Source organism: Plodia interpunctella, chromosome 12, assembly GCF_027563975.2.
Source record: "Plodia interpunctella isolate USDA-ARS_2022_Savannah chromosome 12, ilPloInte3.2, whole genome shotgun sequence".
Taxonomy (NCBI): Eukaryota; Metazoa; Arthropoda; class Insecta; order Lepidoptera; family Pyralidae; genus Plodia; species Plodia interpunctella.
The window spans coordinates 8188207-8210865 of NC_071305.1; the positions used below are offsets into that span (position 1 = coordinate 8188207).

At 32.5% G+C, this 22659-nt stretch overlaps 1 protein-coding gene across 12 annotated transcripts in view; it reads left to right on the forward strand.

Moving 5' to 3' along the window:
* spri (sprint) overlaps positions 1-22659 on the forward strand; it is a 212301-nt gene that overhangs the window by 115813 nt on the left and 73829 nt on the right. The gene's annotated exons all lie outside the window — the stretch shown is intronic.

Consider the following 22659-nt stretch of genomic DNA (forward strand, 5'->3'; position numbering starts at 1 on the left):
CACACCCCAGGTAAAAGTAAACAAAAGTAGCTCAGCATCGCTTGTTCCACTAACTTCCCATGCCTTATTTACTTTGCTTTTTTCGTCTCGAGTAATTCCGTAACAAGTTTTCCAATTTCATTCTCTCGTTGCTTTCATTTCCTCTCGTGGAATCGCTCCCTTAATATTATTTTTATTAGCTAAAACCGTTTAACAAACATTTGTTGGAGAATCTAATAAAGATTCAATTTTCATTTCAACAAATGGTTGAACGTTTATTCAACTGTCAAATGTATTCTCTGGTTTTGATCATGTTAGGTTTAAATTTTCATTTCAATTACATTAGCTTTTTATATCGTGTTTTAAAGTTTGAAAGCAGTTTCGAAATTTTGCAATATAAGAAAATTAAGAGTATTCAAATTAATTTATACTTTAAGTTTAGTTAAATGATCAATACTTATATTCAGTTTCATAAATGTTTATAGGGCTATATATATTATTGTAATTAATTACTTTTTCTTCTATTATCACGCACAACTTCTTGTTAACGTGTCCAAGCCCCATGTATTATCCTCTGTTTGTTGCACTTATCAGATCAGAATCATTATCTTTATTTGTTCGAACTTCGACTATATTTCTCTCTCGTCCAATTTACGGCTGAGTCGATAAGATGTCGCCCAATAATCTGGTGTTTTTCTTTTATTAGAGGCCTCTTCTATCGTTGCTCGTTGCGATACTATCAGACCCTATTTAGCGGTGCTTTAGTAGTATTTATAGGGTCCCTAGTCTCGCCAATTAATTCGATGAGTAAGAAATTATTACTTGTTGTTTGATTCGGTTGGGTGGGATAAGCATTAAGTTCTAGTTCTGCTATTTAAAGATAAAATTATATTTTGTACAGTGTTTACAGCATAAAAGTCTATGCAAATAGAAAAATCGACATATTCATTTTAAATTTTGTAGTTTTAATTTTTTGTGTTTGCTGCTAACTGTTTATTTATTTATTAATTATTTTTATCTTTAAATTTTTTGTCATTTATGCATTTATTTATAGAATGCTTATATTCTCGTCGTTCGTCTGAGAATAATTGTGTTCATCTTAGTGTATTTAGTTAAGTAATGCATATATTCTAGGTGAGTGAGTAGCCACTTGTTATGTCTAATATGCGAGTAATTTATTTACTTACAACTGTAAAATTGCATCCATATACATAACCGTTACTCATGTAATAATAATAGTAGAATATGTTATCATGTGTACATATATACAACTCAAGTAGCGTGACCAATAAATGACTTCTATTTTTTCTGATTTAACTATTCAGTGCATTGCTGAATTTTACAAAATATATTTATATATATAACTCTACTTATTCATTTTCTTTTTCTGGTGAAGGTACTACTGACTGAAGGAATGAAGATCACTCTCTATGAGATACAATTTTCTGGTAGTCACGTTTCAATATTAACGTCTGTCAGGTCATCTAGCAACAATAAACCGTTAGTTAAATAATCGCTATTTCGTGTACAATTGTGCTGTTATCTGATAAACTACCGAGCGGTTCGTTGCTTGCGATTATTTTGTGCATTTTAAAACTAAACGGTTACTTCTCTAAGTGCTTGACGATATCTTTTAATTTCATCATTATCAATAAATTTGAGAACGAAGTCAAGAACCTCGTTCTCAAATTTATTGATAATGATCGTTGGAGTATTTCCCATAAACCGTCGAGGAGTTCCTTCGTCAAGAGTCATCCCATTAAGTCATATTTATCATAATAATCAAAAGAAAGCAATAAGTAATTTTTAATTAACACATCATTGTTACTTTTTTCTAAGAAATGTCTATATAAACATGTATGATGAACTAATAATAATATAATCACATCATTCCGAACAATGTAGGATTTTAAGATCGGGTTATTTTTTTACAACCTACGTTGTACAACTAATGTAGCGAAAATTAGGTACCGCGTTTCAACGGATGACATGGGTCGGCAGCAATTTTGTCTAATTACTCACTCTCGAGTTTAACTGCAGCGTCATTAATTTTCCTTATAATTGCAGCAGTTTCCGAACGATTATCCCGGAAAATATTGTCCCAATATTATATTTAATTTTTTTTTTGATAAAATTGTTAACATTCAGACTATTTTAGAATAGAATATTGTTTATAATTCGTGAAAACATACACACATACATATATTTGAAGTGTACTCTTCAATTATAATAATTTTCCAATTAATTGATTCTGTTAAGTTCAATTTATATACCTACCTGCTATGATCTAATAACATCCAGCAAAGTACGGTCGATATCTCAAGTTACAAAATCGATCAGCAACTTTTATGTGTCAATCACTGCCGATTGATGGGTTTATGATACAGGACATCATTCAATCTAACGGTGATTGATCAATCTGGACTTGGACTGCTGGAAGATTGGTGAAAGCGCCGAGGGCTGTTTACAAGCTTCGATTATGGTTGTTATGTAATATTGACAATGTACGGTCGACATCACAAAAAACAAATCATTTTGGTTGATTTTTATTCTCAACAGATTTTGTGATTCCATTGAAGTTTTAATAATCGAATTCGCATTGGTAAAAATAAACTATTGCGTAATAATTACTTATAATTTATAATAATTGTTGGTATTTAAATATTGATTTTACTTCTAAATAATAAATTTCTTATTATAAGAAATTCCGTTGGCTTATAGTAGAAAATATACTAAAGTAGTAGTTATTTATAACGCTAATGACGTTAATTGTTTAATAGCGTCGCATCGTTATTGCTAATTACACGTTAGTGTTACACCAACACTCACAGCGCGAGGTCATTCTCTGTTTCTGTCTCTGTCTACTCCCATAACTGTTTTTATGTTACTTGTATTCTTTTGGTGATTTCAGGTCTACTTTATTAAAAAGTCACTTCCTTAATTAAAAATTCTCATTGTATGACACAAATCAAGTTGGTATCTGATTTGTTGACTGATCTGTTGAAATATTCATTACCTACTTTTTTAATTTAAAAAAATCTCAAGGTTTTTAAAAATGCATTTTCTTAACGCCTCAAACGAATAAACATTTTCAATTTATGTAAAATAAGAAAAAAATATTTCAGTCTATTTTAGTCTTCAAAAAGATATTCAGTCTTCGTGAACGACAATAGTATTTTCACCGACCGCCATATTTAAAAAAATGCGAACATAAAAGAATGGCGGAAAATAATTTTCTCTGCAGGCCTTGTGGGGGATTTCGAAGCCCTTTCACAACCTTGAATAGCCAGCCAACTTGAGTTTTTTCTTGTTGTAAATATATATATATATATATATTTTCCTTTCATCAGCACTTGATCACAATCATAATATGTTTTAGTATACCTTTTGATCGTGTACTTTATTGTGTACTTACTGATAAAAAATTATACATAAATTTATATTTAAAAAATGGTAAGCCCTTCTGGCATAATAGAGACCAACACTGTTTGAATGAGTTTCTTTCGGCATTTCTTCTCGTTCCGAAATGCTAGTAGTTTGTAGCTTTGGTAAACATCATTTAATTTAGAATATGACGTGAAAAAGTGCCTGTGAAGGCCTAATTTCTGAATAAATGATTTGATTTTGATTCATTTATTTTGGTCTTAACCTTGTTGTGATTGTATGAAGATTTCATGTAAAGTTTGGTTTGGAAAGTAAGACCTATGGAAATCAAAAACCTACATTCTATTTAACTCCAGCAGCTAATAGATATCAGGGAGTTTACCAAATACTACTGTAAATAGTGCTTGTATTTGTTTATATAAAATAACTGATTGTACGCACTAGTAAAAGTCACCTTATGAGGGTTAAAAAAGTTGATATCAGAAACATGTGAGTAGAAGAAAATCATGCTAAATTCTTTAGAGACCCCGAGCAGAGCAAAGAGTTGTTAACACATAAAATAGGTCACTTTAAATTAGCTAAATGGGTCTCTGGCTTCGGTCAAAGTTCGCCTTGCAATTAGTACGGCGCGGCGCTTGTCACTGACTCGTGTTGTCACAACAGCTCATAAATATAAATAGCGCAATGACTTTTTGATGAGTGCCCTGGAATAACAGGCAAACTTGGAGGACCTGGTTTTGATTTTTAGCGCGGACAAATATTTGTACTCGTTTTTCATAGATTGCCTGTAGTTTTGAATGTGTTGCTTTTGTTTCTGTGTTTGTGTCCATCAGAGAAACGATACGGTCTTAGTGCTTAGTTGTCAATTTATTAGCAGGATTGAGTGGATTAAAAGTATCTTGTTTCCACTGAAAGAGTTAGAAACTTCTAAGAAATGATGACTGAAGAAATATCTGAAATTAAATATAGAAAACATTTCAACAAAAATAAATGTAAAAGCATATAAAGTAACGCAATAAGGGTTTATTGATCTTTTTATAAGGTTTTATTAATAAAAGATCTTAGTATAAATTAAAGAGCGCAGACGAAAAGCAATACTGTAATTTACAACCGAAATTATATGAATCAGAAAACTCCCAACACAACGGTACCAAATTATCGTGTTAATTATCGCGTCGGTACGCATCCATCGACTCGTTAGTACGAGTGGGTTCGTTTTATTGTGCAAATCAAGACAATTAGCATAACAAACACCGATGCACGCACGGGCAGGCGGTCGCTTGGTATCGGCCGCACGTACCGTGCCCACCAGACCGTGGCTGCATCGACTTTCCACTGCACATTGAATTTAGTCGGGACTAAGGCTTATTTACTAAACAAAGTACCTATATGCTTGTTTGTCTATGGTTAGCTAGGACGGACAAACGGACAGACGGACATGGTGAAACTATAAGGCTTCCTTCTCTGTAGGACTACGCAACCCGAACGGAAAACTAAACTTACCAATATTATAAGTAGTAAAAACAAAATCTTCTAGTTCAATTTAAATATACTTAAATTATTTTATTCAACACTAAGCTTTTCCCCACGGCTTCACCCGCATAATTTTCCCACGGGCAAGCTATTTTTCCGGGATGAAAGGTATCCTATGTCCTTCTCCGAGCTTCAAACTACATGTTTGCAAAATATCAAGAAGATTGGTTGTGTGGATAAAGCGTGATTCTTCACGCTTAACAAAAAACAAATACTTTAGCATGTTTAATATTAGTTGGGCTTAAGCTTTTTCGAATTCACTATCGTGGCAAACAAAATCGTTGCTTCGAACCAAGGCTAAAAATATTATGCAACAAATATAAGCAAACAAAAAGACAAACGGAGCAACCGATCTGGAATTCCATTATCTAAGTGAGTGACGTCCCTCAGGACATCAGAGGCTCTGCCTTCGGGAGTCCCTATAATGAGGGCGACACCGATATTTATGCCTTGCCATGCGTCCCGAATACCAAATGAGAATATTCGAATATTCAATAAGGGTACACTTTGAATTTTGTTCGCAACACTATTTACTTGGTAAACATCGGTGACAGGTGGCCATGTTCCTTTATTGACAAAGACTTGAAGTGATACAAATAATCTGAGTACTCTGTAGTATTACGGATCATATTTTTGAGGGGCACTTATTAGAGTTTGCGTTGTGAGTGTTTTGTTTATCAAACAATATTCCATCACTTGTTTTTACAGAAAGATAACTTTGACGAAGAGAACTAGTAATTTTCATTTCTACTTTCTTAAATTTCTTAATACACGTAGGTATCCTTATTTTGTCATCACCCCATTTATTCTTTTACGTTGTCCATGGTCGAATATCTCAATTTCTTAATGTTAGTATAGAAGTATTGATACGCATTTACAATCTCCCTTCACTGAAAACTAGACTATCTTATTCATAGACGCTAGTTTTTATTCTAATAGCATTAAGTTCTCCTTAATCATTGGCCCAAAACCCCAACTAACATTATAAATGAGAAAGTAAGTTTGTTTGTTTGTTATCTCTTCACGCTGTATCTACTCAATCAATCTTCTTGAAATTATCATAGATGTAGGTTGTAGTATGGATAAGGACATAGGGTACTTCATCCTGGAAAAATAAATGTTCCCGTGGAAAATTTACGCGGGCGAAGCCGCGGGCTACAGCTAGTTATTCATAAATGAGTGTGTTGGGAAGTTATGCAGCAGCTTATGGCAGCTTATGGCTTCCACCCTAACTATATATCATCAATGAGTCAGGGCATTTGTGGTGCTTCCTGAGGATTGTGAGAACTAACTATACTTAGTGTTAGAAAGTGCGGATATCCCCTGATTCATACTGCATTACTATGGATTTTTCTGATTCATTTTACATTTCGCAGCATTTATTTGTTTAGCATCTTTTTATTTGACAGAACCGTAGATCTAAATAAGTCTTCATACACACTGATTTATAATTACAATATGTAGCTCTATACACAAATGTTACATTTCAGAGCTGACACAACTATATCTATAAATTAAATGCCAGAGTAATGTATTTACAGATCAGCAGAGACAATAGTCAATCACCTCGGCTATTGAGGTGGTCAATCAAAAGATAAGCCTTAGGCCCTGGGCATTAATTAAGCAGTAACCGGTTTGACGTTGATAGGTTGTGTATGAAGTCCACACATCAACAGAATGTTTTGATATAATTTGGAAAAACTTCAGAAAACACTTATGATTGTGGAAATACTATGCCTCTCTATATCTTTTTTACGCATTTAGCGTATTACCGGTTGTTTCTTCAGCCGTTGGAGTCTAGATTCTTTCCTACATTTCTTCTCCACTTCGTTGGAACTTTGGTGTTCATTAAAATCTTTGTTTATTAAATAATTTTTGCGCATATTATTATCTTGAATCCCTTCTGCCAGGACCAGGTGCAAGTGGTATCATTTGTTCCTTACGTATTTAAATTGTGGAAACAACATGTGTTCCACAAAACTTCCCGATAAAGGATAAATTCTAAAGGAATATTTTAGCTGAAAAATTGTCCCATAATATACATAGTTTATCTAATATCGAAACAGAATCATTCAATAGTTTACATCTGGCGTCCATGTTGTCGATGTATTTGCATTCAACTTCACATCGATCTTGCAAGCTACACTATGTGACCCGCGTGTGGACGTGAAATATTAAACAACATACGGATAAAAATAAGAAATATTCATTTGGTACAGAAAAATATATATTTGGTTTCAAGCAACAATGTCACTCTAGGTCTATCACGCTAGGATTCTCTGTGCGTATGTGACTTTTGTGAATTTATTCATGTTTATACGTTGTAAAATTGTTATGTATGTTGTAAGAATAAAATCAAAAGTGTTTTATTTCTTGTTGCCTCATTTCTACTATGACAGATAATATTACTACTTTATAACTTTACCTATAGAATTTAATAATACTTTATTTTTCTTGTTTACTGTCCTCTCTAATTAAAACTGTATTTACGAATTTTGATCTATGAAAAATCTTAACTTTTCTAAAGCTGTATCCAACTCATAAAATAAGCGGGACCACTCTCATAGATACAAAATATACGCAATTATCTACTTTCCAGTCTACTGGACAATGTCTGGGTGTATTATGCACTGAGTTGAATTGACAAAGAGACGACATTATTATCTGTTTAATTTTTGTTGCCTTTTTTATACCAGCATTGCAAAAGATGATGGTATTATAACCAAAGTAATGACATAATGACAACTGTGAATGATTACTATGGATGTTAATTGTATTATAAATGAAATACCAGGATGGTAAAATATTATATTATAGGTATCCTTTTTTGGAATTATGCTTGGTATCAACTTTGCTGTTTTGATCTCGATCAAGAAGTATTTTTAATTGAAATTTATTCTGTTACATGGGGTGGGTTGCACCGTCAACTTTGACGTTAACTTAAACGTGTGCAGAAAAACGCAGTGTACGCCTTTCTGTCTTAACGACAGCGGTACACCGATATTAATCAATGTCAATTTTGACAGTGACACTCTGATTATGTCAATATAAACATTTTGGCAATCATTGGCAAGATATTGGGCACTTTAATTGTAGGCATTTCAAATTCATCACTTCATATTCTTTTTGTTTTTTCTCTTCCTTTCCTCTGTCCCTATGGCAATGAATATGCAATTTAGTCTATTCAAATGAGCTCGCACGGCAGTTAATAAACTGTCACACTTTATTGCCGTGTTAAAAAGTTTGCCCAATTGAAAACTCCCCAAGCGGTGCTAGCTTATACGTGTTTCATTAACGGTTTTAATAACTTCTTTACCCGTTTCCCTAAACTTCATTTAAGTCAGTTATGCTTATTATTTATCTTATTTTGTAGATCTACTTTAATATTTCTTTACAAAAATTTTATTTGGTCATATGACTACATTGGTATCACCAAAATCTTTAGAAGTTAATGCCTGTATATAGGTGCTTAGGTAAGTACATTTATTTTGCCTTTGAGATGTGGTAAAAAAACCTCAGTAATCAGCATTATATTTTTATTTGGTAGCTCTACGTGATTTGATATTATATTATAATAACAATAAATTATAATATAATATTTGAATATTACAATAACAATTTTCTATACTGATGCATTTGGTACATTCATGTGTAAGTACAACAACTGTACTTATAAATAAAGTATGTAATATGTAAACAATTTTCAATGGTAATAACAAGTAACCCGTCGAAATGTTATCTTCAATCATTATTACTCAAGGTAAAGTTCACTAAAAACTGTCTATCGATCTGATTAATGATGATATTATTCATCAAAATAATGTTGTCCATTACAATACAACAGACACCACTTCATCCCTTGTTTACACTCGAACGCCTAAAGGGCTAATTTTGAGAAGCGATCGAATTACTGCCGGAGGCTTTCGCGGATTTCTGAACCAATTTATTAGAAAAACAACCTCTATTGAGGCTCTATCAAAGGATATTGGATTTGTTTTCTGTTTAATCAAAACTGTTTTTGTTTTAGTTGTTTTGACTGAGGAGGAATTGTTTTCTTTATCTACCAGTATATCTGTAGTGGCATTTTTAAAATAAACATTTTTATAATAAAATCTATCTGTCAAAGATTCTAGTCTTTAAATGATTTCTATTCTAGTCTATCCAAAAATAAATCTATCTATGGTTTTTTACTTTAAGCTCGGTCGAATCAGATTCATAGAGTCGATTCATTTTTAAAAACTGAGCTCCCTTCAACAGTTGTTTGACTTTAATAGGCATAGCCAGAGGCTATACAATTTCTTCTCTCATCTATTCCAAAAATTTATCGATAGCATTTTGTAATCTTTATTTAATAAAAAATATTAATATTCTTACTCCAAGCGATATAGTTGTGAACTGGTCATGAGATCTAATATTTTTTAAAGATTTTAATTAAACGCTAGTCGTTTTGTAAATTGGAATCATTTTCGGTACAGTAGCAATTCGATTCGATATTTGCATAAACACACCACAACACAAAACAGTAAAATATTCTATCGGAAGAATTAACAAAAAGAAAATTATTAGATACACATCTATGTCAAATTAACAAGATGGAAAAGCTTGAATTCAATTTAAAACACTTCCAAATAGTATACTCAATGTGAGATTACCTATATAACACTGGCGATAGTACTATTATATAATGTATCGGACAAAGACCGGACGTTCTATCAAATACTTATATTATTGTCAAGTACCATATATTTGCTGATAACCTTTAGAGCCTACCAAGACTGCAGTTATCTGAAAGGTCACGTAAATTAATTATGGCGATAAAAATCAACTTATTTGACACTATCAGGGTTAAGTTAAGTAAGTAAAAATAATGTGGATATTATCAACAAGCAATACCATTCATTGATATCTATCAATATATCAATCTTCATTTATAATTTTATTGCATTGTTATTCACGAGTATGTATCTACTTTTTTATTGTTCTTCTTCGTGGTTTATTTGAGTAAGATTACTCCATAGACTTTCTTCCAAAAACATTTAAAATATCCGTGATATTTTACGTTTTAGGATTATTATTGTGTTTTTCTATTTATTTTTGTTGTTGTTAGGGAATTAAAAAAAATTACCCAAGGCTCCTAAACCTCGAGTTTTAATTTTGTAGTGTTGATTGAGTCATGTTTGCGCTAAAAAATACTAATTCAACACGAGTGTATTTTGTGAACTACATCAAAATTCGGTGGTATTCCCAATCTTTATCATCCAGTTTATCAGCAGGTTCAACTATCAGTTTGGTTGTAACAACATTACTAATATCAGTTTGTCCACCGGGACCTATCACTATCGGTCGATTACGATAACCCACGGCTCGGCACGCGTCGCGTCGTTTGAAACGCCAACTGTTTTTACTTCTATTTTTATCGATTTTAGGTCGCATATTTCTTTATATTACACAGGTCGTACGACAGGCATACAACGCACAGTGTTATTTTTGTTCACCGGATTAATATCTATATTCATTATATATTGAACACTAATAGTTTATAGTAGTACGTAGTGAATACCCATATAATAGCTACATAGGTAGCTATTAGCAAACATGTAAAATGTATACTGCAATCCCCAAAGTAATTAATAAATCCATCAACAAAGCCGAAAATTCCGTACCGAGACAAAGCAACATCATTTTCAGTCAATATTCAATATCAAACGATTTCAACCCCTCACATCACATAACCACGGACATGTGAAATGTGATTGACAGTCGTTTCCTTGTACAGACCACAACACATCATGGTACCCAAATTTCCATGCAAATTCACCGCTATCACCTCCACATAGAGGTCTAAAACCTTGATGAATTCCCTGCACGCATGTAATACCGCCGATTTAATAAACATGATCATTGGATAGTCCAACGCACACATATTACGGGGCAGGATTATCGAGTGGTCATCGAGATTTGAAGAGTTATTGGAAAACTAATGGACTGGCTGGAATATTTTCATTATATTTCAGCTGGATACGAAAAGTGTCCTAAATCAATTACCCGAAGAGAAATTTATTTGTTAGAGATTTATTTTAAAATAAATCTCATATCTTACAATAGAAAAGCGATGACATCAAAATATTGCTTAGTTCATTCAAATAAAGACATTTTATTCTAGTGTTATAGACTTTTTCATTGTATTTCTCGTTCCTATAACATATGATACTACCTGAAATTACTGCTATTGATAATTTCAGTACTCATTACTTTTATTATAATAAAAAAAACATAACAAAAAGTCCTTCCATCCGTATCAGGCTTCATCTTCTACTAGTACAATTTAAATTTTTATGTGTAATATTTCTCCATGAAGAATGCACCGAAATTTCTGAGATGCCTCATAAAACATCTACATTATACATTGACGGGAAAGTTGATTTGGTTGTACTATTATCCCTCGAGAACGGGAATGCGTAGCTACCCAATATTCCGTTACCAATAATGAAATTGCAGTTTGAATACTGCATTGATTTCGTATATTGAATCACGGTGCGTATTTCACAAATTGATATTATTTGCGGTTCGGAAGAGCTTAATATCAATTTATGGTCTGTTCTGTATGTTTCATTTGAAACATGTTTCTTTAATATGTTTATAAGACGGATCTGAATAAAAGTAAACTTAAGAAATATTTTAATTAATTTAACATCAATGTTGATTGGTGCAACTGACGCTAAATATGCAATATTTATAGCTTAATTGGCGCTCTTTCCAACCATGAAACAAAAGTACGAAACATAAAAGGAAGACATACCTATGGATCAATTCAAAGCACTGTCAAAATAACCAAGCTATGTAAATCTTACTCGGTAATAAATGTACACTGACAAAGCATATAAGCCTAATAAATATCAGAGGAAATATGTAGATAATGCCCACCTGGTCTTTCACTATAATACACTATCATACATGGAACGGAATGCAAATAACACTGAATTAAGTTACCGTAAAGGTACGTGGGTGGGTACCGTTGGATCGTATCAGAACACCGAAGCCCTGATTACGTTAAGATCTCTGACATAGTGAGATTGTGATCCATATAATACAATGCAAGATTACGATGCGCTTGCTGAATCCAAGATTGTTCATCAAGGTGTACTTTATAATATGAAATTTGACGCGAAAATTGCTAGTGAAAATCTAATTTCTGTATATTGCTACTTTGACAAGTTGATTGCAAAATTTTGATAGTAACCTTGTGGCATTAGCCTTTTTTATAGATGAATAGGTTATACAATGCATGACCCATTGGTAAGTCTTTTTCATCATCATCTCAGCCACAAGAAGTCCTGTGAAGGATTTAGGTCTGTCTGTCTCATTTTACATAGACCGATCGAAAGCAGCACGCATGCTGCTTTAGACGCATGCTTTCGATAGTATTTTCCTGCAACTTTGACAAATTTATTGATCATTAATGGTTAAATACTTACAGACCTATCTATTGATATAATTTTTTATCTTAAATCTTTCTTATGTCATCCATGTAACCTTAAAATGCTTTTCCTCTATGATTCGTTTCGATTATTACCTCTCTTCCGGTGCTTTTACTCAAGTACCGTCTTCGAACGTGTTTTGCAGATGGTACGTTTTTTTTTTCTTTTAAGAAATCATTTGCTAATGGAATTTCTTGTGTAGATAGTACTCGTTGAAGGAAATAGTAATTTTTTTTTCTGTCTCGCAGTATTTCTGCTTCTTATTCTATTAAAATACTCCTCATTTATTTCTATGAGACACAACATAATGTCTAGCCGAGATTCATACTATCAAGGTCTTAAGTGTCTACATATTCCTTCCATGGCTTGCCATCGACATTTTGTTGTGATACGAAATAGTGTATTTTATCATTAAATATAACAACCACAATTAACCATCAAATATTTTCGCTGAAAAAATCAATAACCTCACAAAAAACGCTAAGCGCGAATTTAAATTCCCGAAGCGTTTGCGAGATTGAAGAGGCTTTTATGGTAATGGCGAATATGGACTGGTAAATGGTCCAGACCTTTTCAAAATGTCTATAGCGAATTTCTTAGTTGCTTGAAAGATTCTTATCAATGTCCCTGCATGGCGATATATCACACGTTTTAGCACATTTATTATTCGACTAATATGCTGATGCAAGGTCGTTTTATTAAAAATTCTTAAAAGCTTCGGTGGTGCACCAACTCAAACTTACATTTGACAGAATTTTATTGATTTAAATGAATAGGAAATAAACATGACGAACGAGTTTTATAGAGGTCCCTTTTTGGTCAGACCCTTTCACACCGCTGTGTGAGTGCATCAGCCGATAGCGCCCAGCACAACCAGATTAAATATTCATAGGCCTCTGCTATTTTGATGCACCTGATGTTCCATCTATTTTGGTCAGGTTATTCTGGTGCAAACATAGCAATAATTAAGTTTGGTGTGCAAATAACTAATTGCTAAAACCACAGAATATCACATAACTTATTTTATATTAAAATTTGCCCATTTATACCTCTAGGTTATTTAATTTCGGTCGTACAATTTTTTCATTGATATCAATCCATTGCCATATTTTAAAGCATAGATTTTCAATTTAAACAAAACGCTATCATGTATTTCGAGAAATATCTCGAAATACATGATCAAAATATTTTACTCAAATTAATCGGGTTATCGTCTTCCCACAGTTCTATTCACGTAGTCCCGTTCAATCGAATGAATGTTATTTTGTCGTTCATTTCAATAGAAATATTGTGCTTTATCCGCGGCACCTATTTCAAAAATCCTGAAATATATTTCTGCTTTATCATTTCTCATTTGCTACTGGTAAATTTAAAAAGGAGAAAACAATATCAGAAAATAAATGACTATGACATTGAAATTAGTCATATTTATAGTTGGGCTTGATTATAGCTTAAACCCATCTTCCTTAGCTCTTATACTGCTTCATGAAAGAAAAAATCTAAAGTTAATACATAATCTGTGGCAGAATCATATACATCGCCGCACATGACGTAATAAAAATTTAAAATGCACCTGATGGAATTGGCAATAATCATAAATTTGATTGATTAAACATTCAGCACAGCTTTTGCCTTCCGGGCTGATAATACCCTTCATCCCGCCATATCCCAGGAAGTCACCACTCTAAATCAAACATGGCGTCCGTGATTCCAGGGGAATATTTTAATATCCATAATAGCATATCCAATCACGAATTTATCCTGAAGGTGGGATTTATATGCGACTTTATGAAATGCTGCAGAAGACATACTGGCATTAGTAAGGCTTTAAATGAAGGGAAGATAGGTGATGATCACAAAATAATCGAATCCCCCTGTCGCATTGGTTTGTATGAACGCGATAAACTCAATAACTACCGGACGGATTTTTATACGGGTTTCCCTTATAGACAATGTGGTTCCTAAGAAAAGTTTAAGTATAAATCAATTATTATTTTATCAGAGTGAAGCCGGGACAAGTGAATTCTTTACTTTTTTAAAATAAATTTAGCACGAACTCCAAGGAAACCATTTTCGCTTATTAGGTACTAGCTTTTATATATTACCGTATGTTCTTCTCCGTACTTCTAAGTATATCTATGCAAAATTTCAAGAAGTCAGGTAGTTTAGTAAAACTTGAAGAGTTACCTCTTCAAGTTCAAACCTATAACCATAAAGTTACTTTCGCATTAATAATAATATATACTTCTGTATCAAGTACACGTAGGCCAACTACACCTAGACTAAGTGCCATAATTATAATTTTAACAAGCCTAATCAACTTTCCCCACTTCCGTTCAGTGCATGCAAATTATGCGACTATGTGATACTAACGCCTTGTAATCGTAAGTAATTTGCGTATTGACATTCGAATTTGCATGTTAACGTTGCCAATTTAAGACGGAAGAAAATGAAAGGTATCTATTTATTATGGCAGTTGAAATATGGGGTATGGTTTCTTTGAGATTTTCACTTTTAAGTATGAACCAACTAACTGCGTCCCAGGCATACGCATCTTCAGAAATTATGGCTGATTATATTAGTCCTTTTAATAAATAACGGTCATTTGGCATCATATTATGTAAATAGGCAGTGCGTTATTTACCTGTTGTAAAAAATTATTAACAACAAAAATATAAAGCAACACGAGGTACGTCACGTATTAGCGAAATAACAAGTATTTGTATGATAAATAAATGGCTTGTTTTTGCGTCATGTTATCCGCTTCCTTTGGCATGTGGAGTAATTTTATGATGTTTAATGATACCCAGTTCTACAAGGATAATGTTTTTAGATTAGGTAGTTAGCTGGTTAGAGATACGAAGTAGGTAATATTAGTGATTCCTTTAAGGAATATTACAATATAGGAATAGTTCTGGATTTTGCTACTATAGTAGTATATCTTTTTGAATACTCAATGAAAAAAATAATTTTAATTTTCTTGATGAAGAGTGCACGAATTACTATATAATTTTATTGTAACATCTGGATTCTGGTATCTTCATCTAGAAAATAAAAATTATAAAATGTTTCTATTTATTTTAATTCTTCTCCATTTATTCAAGTCAAATCTTCTCTATCTCACCCATTAACGTATTCAAATTGAAACACATCCACACATCTTTCCGAATAGAATCGAACACGAAAGACAAATGTTACGTTTGACATTTACGGCTCAACTTGTTACATTACTGGTTCAGTATGTTCTCGAAGTCTGGAATATTGCCTGAATAGATCGTTTCAACTTTTACCACATAGGTACTGTAATAGGCTGTGCGGTTGGTTGAAAGAGAGAGATATGAAATTAAGATTATGATAGATTATAGTATCAGTATTTTGTATTTTACATTTATTTCCAATATAGGTATATAACTGTGAGTAAGTGAGTTTGTAATATAAAAAAGTATTTGCAATAACACAAACTACACATATATGGAACCTCACATAGAACCACTGTTCACCGAAAGCACGTGTCGACGAAATATTTTTTATATCTCAAGATTCAAAAGGTTTTTAGAAGGAATACTCCTTCTAAAAACCTTATGAATAGTAAGAAGTCCAGTAGAAGATATACATCTTCTTCAATTTAAAATGTTTTACCAAAAATTTTAACCTTTACAGTTTGCAGTAAAATAACACTGTTATCCATACAACAATGCGATACAATGTGAAACGTCACACAATATGTGAATATTACTTATTCAAAGCGAACACCATGGAGCCATAGTCTGCTAAATATTTAAACGTTCATTGTGCATTCGTTTGAACTAGACATTCGTACTGGTGAATTTTTGATATACTGCAATTTATGTGGGACAATGGAGGCTATTGGTGTAACGTTTGACTCTACACGTCCATCGCCTCGAGTTTGACATAAAAAACTGCTTATATAAAACAAATATTAAAGAGAGGACTGACAATACTAATATGTCAAAAAATAAAAAAAAATCCAAATGAAGAAAATAGAATATCTCTCTCATCTAGGTTCTCGGTTGCTTCCGCAGCCGTTGAGCGTCGGAGCACAGGGTCCAATTTTCAACGTTTTAGTCTCCTTTTCGCACAGTAAAATAAATCTAATCAAATATGAAATTTACTGGTATCCATGAAATAGAAAAGAAACCGGGCTACTCCACAGTTTTCCTTATTCGATTTTCTTACCCGATCCGAGACCAGTGACGTCCGATTAATGTCCCGGGCGCACTTCCGAATTTGGTGCCCGCATCGGGGTCGACGACCCCACGACATCTTTGACAGAGATTGGATACGGTTTTCGTAGAGGTGTGTGTACTTGTGTGTTCGAAATACAATGACGGTTGAATGAACGTGAACGAATCGATTTAGATTTGGATCGAAATTTGAAATATTTGACTACTGTTTCGTTACAATATTGTTTATTCTATTTAATGTACCAGCAAATTAATTATAGGTTGTCAGACGAAGTTTCGTGTGCTTAAATGTTTTTAAATCTATGGCAGTCACATTATTATTTAGCCTTTCCAGTTTTCAGTCCACATCAACCCACTGGTGGGTAGTCCTCCCATTCACGCTACTCTATCTTGCTTTCCCGTGACCCAAACAACTGTATTTAATGAATGAATGAATGAATGAAATAATATTTTCATTTCAGACTATGCACAATATACAATACAAGTCCATATTAATAGATATATTCAGAAATATTTGAATTTAACTCTTAAAATATAGTTTAAGTATCTATGCAGAAGTATTTACGATTGCTTATGAACGCGCAACAGCATTTTTTGACAATAAATATTACCTGACCGACTTGTATTACGTAACATTAACAAAACTATTTATAAAGCTACACGATTCTCCATTTGATGACACTTTCACTGCATTCCGAGCGCGATGGGAACTTAATAATAGATTTTATCGCACTGGAAATGGCGTTATTAGCATTTGGAACTCAATACACAGGCGGGTATGAGGATTTTAAGATGATTCGGAAATGATAATATTCTCATATTGTAATTTTCGACAATAAACTTATATAATTCCAATTATGGCCCTGTCATAAGTGGTAAACCCAATCTTAAATGTTCAATATAAAACTGTCTAAATAACAGTGTAAACTGCATCGAAATTTGTTGTACGGTTTAAAAGAAGAAAGCTTAGAAATAAGACAGACGCGTGTGGCGACTTTGTTTTACACCATGTAGTGATTAACATTTTCGTATCACAAAAGTCTCACGATAGCAGAGTCTTGGCAAGAGTTAGAGACCAATAGACTGTTCTATGGTTAATGGATTCCTAAATGTAGTTACAATCAGTTTGCTATTTATGAATCTAATTAATAATTCAAATTAGAGCTTGTCCAGTTGGACAGTTGGCTCCATTGATCATGCTAGTAATTTAATAGGAAGTCGTTTAGTTTAAATTGATTACATAGTTGGAGCTATTGATTTAAGAATATTAAGATGTGTAAACTAAAAATCTTGAACTGAAATGCACACATTATTTCTGTGACAAGGAGTATGAATATTAATGAATCTGTAGGTATTCGTTATTGAAATAAATCGAATGGAATCGAGAAGAAGAAGTAGGTTTCAATCAATGCTTAAGATTGTAATAAGTACCTAAGCACTTATTTTTCGTTATAAAAGTTATTACAAACAACCTAATAAAAGATCTGTCATTTTTATATAAAAAAGATCCGTTTTATATTCAAAATTTTGCGATTTTGCTGAGCGCTAGTCAAATTCGCGATTCACATATTCACTCGAACAAATAAATGCACCAAAAAATGTTCAACGAATAGAATGTTTAAGGGGAGAATATGCCCAAATCTCGGTACTATTTCACGGCTGGATGCGATCGAGTCACGCCCTATTGCGTTTTGTTTCCAGATCTTACATTTCAACAACAATGGCCGTATTTCTTTTATTTTAACATCAGAAGTATTGTTAGGTGGGTGGCATTGTTATTTTTTACCAATTAATTTTGATTTTATTTTAATTGCATCACTATTACACATATTTGGTTAATTGATGACTTTTTAGATATATAATGTGACAGTAGTATAATCTAATGTATTTATGTCTAGCTTAAATATCTTATTTTAAATGATAGAAGAAATGTCTCCAACATTTCTTCTGGACTCCATTCAAATTTATATTTTTTCTTATGAACTGAAACGTTACTGCAGCCATTCTTTTTGCAGCTAGAATTTAAAGTGAAAAACCTACAAATCATCCAATCTATCTAATGACTAAAGAAAGACAAAGAAAAAAAATATAAGAAGCGTGATCGGCTTAGTGCAATAACGGTTTTAAGGGAGTTAAGTCAAAGAAACCAAGGAAGATTCCTGACCGCATTATTTCCGTCTATAAAGTTACCTGTTGAGGAAAAGTCCCTAGGGGACGTTCAGAGGGATCTGGAACATTGCTCAATTATCTTACTTCACTGAAAGTACTTGCAAATGCTTAAGGAGTCCCAAAGCAATTTGCGTTTAGTTCGTTAGTTGATTTGAAGGAAGGACTACCTATTAGTGAATTGGGCGAAGTTTTCTTTTGTGAATACAATTTGGTATATATAATAAAGAATGATAGTGTTGTAGATTTGCCATCGATACGCAATGCAGAAGAAGTAGGAATATAAAATTCCACCAATATTTTTTCTTTTTTTAACGATACATTAGAAAAAATTGATTTTTATACAATCCAAAAGTGATTAAAATAACAAATAAGTAAAAATAATTACATACATTATTTCAGCAATTGGTACAGCGATATCAAAAGCCACTTTTTTGTCATATTAATAGAATATTGAATAACTATCCCTTGTCAACAAACCAACACGTCTGTGTTTGTTCTTCATTCAATATTCTCCAAACCATCCAACAACATGACTTACATTCTTACTACTTCCTTGTACTATTTGTTGTGTAGCAATATCCTTATTTTACGTTCCAATATCTACATCAAAGCAGATCGGTAACATCTCAGTTCTGTTTGACTGTTTACACGAAGCGTCTGTCCGTCTGTTGGTCTTTATTGTACTTTATTTACGATTCCCTTTGTAATTTATAGCTTTATAGTTAGCAATCGATGTTTACAGTGTCTAAGAAGTGGAATTATTAAGATTTATATCGCTTCCGTTTTGCTCATATAGATTTTTAAGACTATATAAAATGTTGGATTTTTTTTCTTTGAAGCCATTTTTTCATTCTTTGTATTCATTTGTAACTAATTTATTTTTAGAGTTCTTACATATACTCTATTACATATACTTGACCTATCCTTCTTTTTGACTAGAAATAAAAGTATTAAATTTCTTCTATCTTTAGTTTTAAAATCTGCTCGTTAATTGTGTCTTCTATTTTATTTGACAATAATCTAAAACCATAATAATACTATTATTTTGTTCTTATTAATATACTTACTTTTTTTTCTTGTTTCAGGTAATAAATCGAGATAAAATGCTGCAAATTCCAGCAATCAAAAATATCGAATTCATTTCTAGTATGTCTCCTGTTACTGCTCTCGACTCAACAACCATTATCGACTCGCGATTGCACCAAAGCTGTTCGTTCAATATTTTCTCTTCCATGCCCATTAATAATGAAAACTGAATCTTAACTGCTGGAAATAGCCTTCATTTTTAATTAATCTCGTATTTTATTATTAACTATCAAAGGAAATTTAACTTTATTGGTGAAAGGTTAAGGTTTAAAATAGTTTGGTGTCAAGGGTCTGCAGACTGCAATGAAAGTGTTGCAAGAGCTTTGCCCTATCGAATGTCACAGGCGGGAAATAAAATGAATTGTGTACAGAAGTCTTGCATAATGCGTACAATTTGTGTCTACTAAGTATTAATGCATATTCTAGTATCAAACTTATACCACTGCAGTAGTACTATTACTTCTCAAATATAGAATAAGCAAGATCTTATATATTCATGTATTTGTCAGTTGGAAAACTGTTCAAAAAATATAATTTTGCGAAATGTAGAAAGAACTATATGAATATTATTAATTGTCTCTTTAAATTTGGAATACTCGCCGTAAGACAAACTTTGATAGATGTGTTGTTATTCGTTTCAAAGTAACTTAAAATCTGTTCCTTTTCTATTTTATGATTAGTCAGGTCTTGTTCACATAAAGTGGCTAAAATAAGTCCAGTGATGTCTCTGGTAGGAAGCATTCTATTTTATAGTATAATTATAATACCGACTAGATTCGTCACTTACAGTTTAAGATTTGAATGAGTTCGTGAGCATGTTGAATGTGATCTAAATAGGATTGGATGGTTATGAAATGCTGGTCGTCTGCAGTTAAATTTTGTGATATTCATTTCCTGTGCTATTAAAAAAAATATCATCAAGATGTTTTGAATTTATTTGAATTCAGATGATTGGAGACCACTGCTAGCTATTCATGTAATCTATAAATAAATGATATTCATTTGAACAGTAGAATATTATGCATTTAGGTTTTGGTTATATTTATGACAATAAAAATACAAAATTACACATTTCTGAGATTATAATAAATATTGAAGTATTTGCTCTTGTTCTTGTTGCTGTTTATAAATCTTTTAATGTAATTGCAAACTTGTACATAACAATTAAACAGACTGTATAATTTAATAAAAGTTCTATCGTTATTATTCTTAAACTATTAAGACACATTACACTACAAAACAAAATTGTCGATAATTTAAACCTTAGTCTCTACTGAGCCTTAGGGAACGTCTCGGCTTGAAAAACTAGTCCAATTAAACCATTTATACAAAGACGGGCGGGAGACTCGTTCCACTAGATTCTTAAACGTCTGTTTATAATTTATTTTTATTGGCAACATTCTCTACGGATTTATTAGTCTTGATGCTAGACGGTTTTTATGTAATCTCTTGTTTATTCATTAGGTTATTTCTAGCTAATAAATCTATGAATGCCCTTTTTGGCTATCCATTCTCTCTTTTAGCATCAAATTTTCCTCGATCATATTCTTTATAGTTTTAAAAACTACTCGTAAAGAAAAATATTTTACTGAACAAAATATTACCCAAGACGTAATTTATCAACACATATAATTCACGCCGTCCACGTGGGCCCCACAAATCACTGGTATCACTGGTACCGACGACGGGTGCCCGAGGCGAAGTACCTACTCTGCTGCAACGAGATAGAAACGCCCAGTGCACTTGGAAATACGATTCCTAACTGGGGATTAATTACTCTGATATTGATACTAGGTTTACGTCTCTCGGTATTCACTCGCGGTTTGCTTCTGGTGATTTTGAATTTAGAATCGTTTTACTTCTTGTTTCGTGTTTTCTGCCAGTTAATTTTGATTTCGCTTAACAGCTCTTTTCGTATTTCTTATTTTGAAATTATATAAATAATATTTCTTTATTTTATTTCGATAGGTATATAATTAAAACAGTTATCTAAATATCTTCGGATTTTGATTTAACTATGATATAACTATATATTATGTGCACATAAGCATAAAGCTATTTCAAAAAGTGAACAAAATATTATTGTTTTTCTAAACATCAGTTGGCAACGAAAACTTGTTTCTTGTGATATGATATGGCTTTCTTGTGATTCAACTAATGATATACTCAACCATGAAATGGTCCTTTAAAATTATGTGAAAATTTTGGGTAAATCTATTTCAGTCCAAAGGGTAATTTCCTCAAACGGCTCTATCACATTCAGAAGTAAATACGGTCACCTTTCTTTATTATGTTCAATCTTATTGTGTCCTGATCCTGAGGATGCTTTGGGAACTTTATTTATTGTCCCTCTTTCTAGTGGACAGCTGACAGAGTGTAGAAAAGGTTTACTCGGGATATGTCTGATATAGAATAAAGTTGGTATTCAATGACACGGAAGATCATTAACACTTATTAAGTAAAATAGGATATGTTAGAAACTGTAATATATCGTTATTAATATTGTACAGGGAAGATTTTCGTTAGTCACTTATAGATTTGTTTGTAGATTACATATTTATTACTAGATTACATATTTCTTTTCTTTTAAATAAAGCGATACTCAAGTTTGACCTGTCATTTTGAATTTAAGGTTGCCAAAATAATTCTACCGATACTTACTTACTGCACCTGTCAACATTATTAACGTTATTCCGAATATAATCAAGCCACAAATGTGTGCTGTACCATATTAACACAAATATGGTGTTCTACTCCGTTGACCACCACCTGTCCGCCATATGCAGGAAGGTCTAGGGTCAGGAAGCCGGATCTGAACCCGTCAC